This window comes from Anticarsia gemmatalis, chromosome 21 (assembly GCF_050436995.1).
Source record: "Anticarsia gemmatalis isolate Benzon Research Colony breed Stoneville strain chromosome 21, ilAntGemm2 primary, whole genome shotgun sequence".
NCBI lineage: Eukaryota > Metazoa > Arthropoda > Insecta > Lepidoptera > Erebidae > Anticarsia > Anticarsia gemmatalis.
In genome coordinates, this window is record NC_134765.1 from 8,367,147 (window position 1) to 8,373,146 (window position 6,000).

At 33.4% G+C, this 6,000-nt stretch overlaps 1 protein-coding gene across 2 annotated transcripts in view; it reads right to left on the minus strand.

Annotated features, from left to right (window-relative positions):
• Window positions 1–2,312, minus strand: part of LOC142982281 (atrial natriuretic peptide receptor 1-like) — a 165,714-nt gene extending 163,402 nt beyond the window's left edge. The window contains exon 1 of one of the 2 annotated variants that reach the window (XM_076128704.1): window positions 2,156–2,312. The gene's annotated coding sequence lies outside the window, so the exon portion shown is untranslated. Of the gene's footprint in view, window positions 1–2,111 lie in introns of both variants that reach the window. The other variant, XM_076128703.1, reaches the window with a different exon arrangement.
• Window positions 2,313–6,000: the final 3,688 nt, after the last annotated feature.

Genomic DNA, 6,000 nt, shown 5'->3' on the forward strand with positions numbered 1-6,000 from the left:
CTTTCAATTTATATACGCTATTTATTTATTTTTCACATACTTTTGTTCCTATAAAGCTTTTATAATAAAGACGATTACTACGGTACTTCGGAAAACGGTATTCCAATCTAGTTCATTTTGGTACTAACAATGCCTAAATCATAAAGAGATCGATATAAAACGACCAAATTCTAGGACTACAACCGAAGCTATAAACCAAACTGCCTGACTGACCGAAATTCCACAGCGTATTACACTAAATGCATCAATAAAATTTTAATCCGACTATTCGGTACTATAAATAAATGAATGATGATTTGCTTCTAGATCTAAGAGGTATATGAGGTTTTTACAAAGTTTTGGACTAGTTACAAGTAGTATACTGGCTAGACTTTTGACTTATGTATAGGTGTCGAAAAATCTATCCGAAGGATAAAGTGACAAGGATTGTATTAAAAAATGTGTCAATATTCATTTTGGTAAGCTACCCGAGTCATTTATAGTGAAGAAAAGGCTCAGTATCCTTTCGGATTACGAATAATATTGTTCACTTCTAGGTATTCGCTGATTGGCAAAATTATAAAAATGGATAGGTCATTTCAATACATTTTTAATAAGCTACAGGAGGATATTAGGGAGTAACTTAGTATAAATGCTTATAACTGTACCTAAGAGAGATGGACGACGGACGTATCAATTCTTTCATCTCCTTTCATCAACTTTCGTAATAAAATAAAAAAAGGAGAGATAGTAATCTTCAGTTTAAAAAAGGCATAATCTCTTTAACATAATTCTACTGACGCCTTTTCTTGAAAGTGCAAGGCACTATAAGAGAAGATTGTGCTCAAGAGAATAAAATCGTAAGATAAAACGTAAATAACATCACTTACACCTTTTTGCACTTAAATACCATTATAGCTGCAGTATTTTGGAATTCAGGCGTAAATGTAAAAATATCATTTATATTTTTTTTACTAAAAACATTTTAACTCAAAGGTTAATTTATTTTTTTTAAATTCAATGTAAATAACTATATTACTGAAAGAATATTCCAATAAATAATTGAAAAATTGGGGTTAATATTTTTTATATATTTGTATTTTAATATGACTAAAATATAAGTATAAATATTATTATCTTCTTTGTTTTAAAAACTGACAATAGAATGATTTCAAGAACGAAACGTTGAAATCTACTTTAAAAATTCGAGACCACATTTGAGAAAATAATTTTATATTGTTTATTTTTATACCTTACATATCAAAACAAAATTTAGTATAAAAAATATTCAAATAATGTAGTAATTGAATGTTTTAAAATGTTAAGTAAATATTCTATAGTGCGTCAAACGAATACGTTCGAGGTGCAATAAAAATTGCGGCCGAGTGCACTCAGTCGTAACTTTATATTCATAAACATAGGCTTAGATAAGGAAATTTTCCCTGTCAATACTGTTTATAAATTGAAATATTAATACATAATTGCATTATTATTGTTTAATTTAAGATATCTATACTTAAGTATCTATTATCTTTTCAAATAATCCGTGTTTTTAACCATCTAAATACGCCTAATCCATATTATTTAATTAAAGTTTACCAATGAGGACATGTAACACGATACTAATCGTTAATTTACATTCCCACGTTGATATACGTACAACTAACATCAAATAAATTCACCAAAACTAATTTTAATATTACGTAATTATAATGGCAAAATGTCGAGCGTAAAAACAAGGTTAAAACTGTATAATGTATTAAGTTTTCAAAACTCACGTCAACGAAGCGATGAACACTCACAATGACATATAATTTAATAATTTAAATTATAGGTATATGTGAATTCAAATCCAAATGTACGGTACGACCTTAGACGTGAAGGTAAAAACAATTTGCTTTTTTTTAGACGAAAAACACGTTTCAACAGTAATTATAGAAACGGCGTCAGCTTGCAAGTATTATCGTTTTCAGACATTGTAAATTTAAATTCTTTTGTATGTAAATTTGCATAATCCGCGTCAAAACAAGCCACGTTCGTTTGAACAGCTGAATTCGACGGCGAACAGGTAAACGATCATCGCATACGATAAAATAATTTTAGAACTTATTAATATTTTTTTGATTAATCACTTTTGAATAACTGGTGGTATTAGTCGATCACTGAAAGCACTCACTATTTTTATTCACTTCACTATTTTTTAAAACGTCACTTTTCACTATGGTATATTCCAGAAATTCGAACACTGAATTAGTTTTTGAAATCGGAGCGCGCGAAACACGTTAGCGATTTTCCCGCGTAAACAAAAATGGCGACGTGTACGCCCCCCACAGCGGTGCAGAGCCGACTGGCTAAGTAAAGGTGACGCTTCGTCGTCGGTCATACATTTTCGCTACATAACCTTACCGCGACCGGTTTTCAAAGCCCGTTAAATAATAACTGCCAAAAATAACACAGTATACAAGTAGTTGTTTCCATAATTTTGTGAAACAAGTATTTTGTTGCGGTGTCTGTTAGCAGATATGTCGCAGTTTTGGCGTTCCGCGGGAGAGAACCGTTTCAGGCGCTACAATTTGTTAGTGCGTATCTACTGAAAATTGCACTGCGTATCTTGCAATATTTCATCGTCTGGCTATACAATTCTTAATGGCATGACGTGTGGTGAATTATATTTGGTCTGGAAAACTGTCTTTAGAATTGTAAAATTCAGCAAATCGATTCTAACCTAACTATAACCTGTTACTGCTCAACTATCAGGAATGCGCTCGGTCCCGTAAGGAATGAAAAATTACTTATCCAGATACTTTACCACGATAGTCCAGTGCAAGTTATAGTTTTTCCAAGGATGTAGAAAATACCGTCTTGTAAAATATACATACATATATAGAAAGATTGTTCTAGCAAGAATCTATTTAATATTTTGTCAACGTATCCGAAGAATTAATTAGCGTTTCTTTTCTTTTAATATTAATAATATGAGGTGTTGACATTCAAGATTTTGAATATTGATTCGGCATTGTTATTCCATGTGTAAATAATTCATTGTTTTACTATAACCTATGTTAATGTTACGTCTTCAAAATATTTTACAACTAAAATGTTAAGAATTGAATAAAAAATGCGACTTTGGCACTGATAATGTTTTCAGTCGCTGAATATTTTACATGGAAACTATCGGTCGGAAAGGTCTATCACGTATCTTTTGAAAACCAACTCCCGCTCTAAGAAATGCTATTGTGTCGCGGGGACTTTTACAACCATACAAACAACGAACACAAAGTACAACCAGACCCGAAACAATTATTTGTGGATCTCACAAATATTTTTTCCGTGTGGGAATCGAGCCCACGACCTCTTGACGCAATGGTAGCGGTGTGGTGACTTTAACCACTACGCCATAGAGTCAGTCAATTTATAGTCCCTTAGAATATAGTGATTATCACGTTACGTCAAAGCAACAATATACTGAACAGTGGGTATCAATTTGACGTACACTAGTTGTCAACTGAGATACGTGATTCGCATACTAGCCTGAATAATCTTTATTATTATGTGCAACAGAAAATAAGAAGCAATAAACATGAGAATCAGATTTGCCACGATAATAGTGCCGAGGCGATTACGAATGACAAATAGATAAGTGAAAGAGATATTTGCTTAGCAGTCACATCAGCCCACCCGTGACCAAGACCGATATAAGAAGGTCGAAATGTCGGGTTATAATAATAAATGATTTCCACTAACTATCATAGATACTATCTATCATCCTGCGTAAGAGACCCGTTTAACATCTTAGTATTCTCGTTTTCTTTTTTTTATAAGTCAACTTCCGCTCTAAGAATTGCTCTTGTGTCGCAGGGACCTTTACACACATACAAATAACGGACACAAAGTATAACCAGACTCGAAACAATTATTTGTGGATCGCACAAATAATTTTCCCGTGTGGGTATCGAGCCCACGACCTCTTGACGCAATGTTAGCGGCGGCGTGGCGACCTAAACCACTGCGCCACGGAGTCAGTAGCAATAGTTAATATCTTTGATATTAGCTATTATATATTATCTAAAATACAAAATTCTCACGTCACAGTTTTCGTTGCTATACTCCTCCGAAACGGCTCGACATATTCTCATGAAATTTTGTGAGCATATTGGCTAGGTCTGAGAATCGGCCAACATCTATTTTTCATACACCTAAGTGACACATTTTTTGGTTATATGGAAAAGCAACGTTTGCCGGGTCAGCTAGTACATATCAATCCAAATATTAGTGTCATCTGGGAATCAAACTCACCACACTCGCAGTAAGTGCGAAGACCTGTCAGTCACGAAAACACTTCCAACTTATTTTTCTAAGAAAGCTTAAGAAACCTCTCAAGAAAGTATTTTCGTGAAATAGTAATGCGGATGTTGATCATGTCAGTCCGGATAAGAACTTATTTCCATGACAAGTGAACCGGGTAATAGATTTTTAGGAGGGAACGAGGAAACATTTAAGGTTTGGGGTGATCGATACCTGGATTATGGGAATACAACTAATGTTTTATTATCTATGTATATAAAAATGAATTGCTGTTCGTTAGTCTCGCTAGAACTCTTGAGCGGCTGGACCGATTTGGCTAATTTTGGTCTTGAATTATTTGTGGCAGTCCAGAGTCCAGAGGTATTAAGAAAAAACAAGAACGCGTGGAAGGAGCTGCGCGGGTCAGCTAGTAAAAAGATAAAAGTTGATATTCAGAGAAAGTACATATCTTCGAGTGTTGAACATTTAAAATGACTTATGAAAATAGTTCCTTCTAAATCCGCAAGTGGCGCTGGCTGTCGAATAACTATACAGGAGTTAGTTTTCACTCTCAATACGCATGATAAATTAATATTAATGAAATGATTATATCTTAGCTTCATAACAGAAAATGTAGCGCCTAATTTTATATTTTATTTGGTGCCTAGTTACTTCGTAATTAAAGCAAGTAGTTACAATTACAAATTGATTTAATAAAAGTAATTACTACTTGAATGATCTGCTGAACTGCAAGCAACTTCAAGACATTTACTCAGCGAAATCGTCATCATACTATTTTTCTTTTAATGAATCTTTGGAATGGAAATTATGCTTAAACACTGCCCATCTATAGAGTATCTGGAACTATAATCACTTAACTTACTGGCCGTTTACCGCCCGGTGAGTGCAACTGACAACAGTCTCTCACTCGCCTACACTAAAAGGCTCTCTACTAAATGGGATTTTAATTAGCTAAAAGTAGGTCTTTACAAAGTTTTAACATCGCTTGACGAACATAAAATACGATTATCCTCTCAATTTGGGCTATAAAATATACACTTCCATTCAATTCCTTTATATTTCGGTCATATAATATTTTATAAGCGTTTTATTGCGGATATTGAGCCCTTATAGTCAAAAATGGCTATAAGTACCGAGTGAGTATGCATACTCGATGTCGTATTAGTTTTTTTATTGAACCGTATAGGCTGTGAGTTATGTCAGGTTATGAAAAATATTCTGCGTAAAAAGTAAAAATATATATTTTTTGTAAATCGATGCAAATATTGCTAAACGTGAGTTTGTTGTCTTTTCATATTAAAACTGATTGACGATTAGGATACAATCAGGGAAAGTGATAAATCTATGAGAAGTTCACTTTTAGGTAATTAAAATTTCATTTAGTGGAGAGTTTAGAGAGAGATATTTCAATAAAAAAAAGGAAACGTAAAGTGGTAAAAGCTATGGATAATTATACTTTTTAATCCACGCTCCGTTGACAACAATTTGATAGCATCGATCGTCGTTTGTTCTATATGACAGTAGCTCGATAAAATACCTTTAGAAGTCTAACGTCAAGTTTTATAAACGTACGCTAGACGTTCTAAGAAACCTTCAGTTTCTCAACAACACAGGTGCAGGTTCTCTCGTATATTCCTTTCTCAAAAATAACGATTTCAAGTTAACCTCGCACCTGGTTTCCAATACATATTTTTGAAAACATTTTCCTTGTACGGA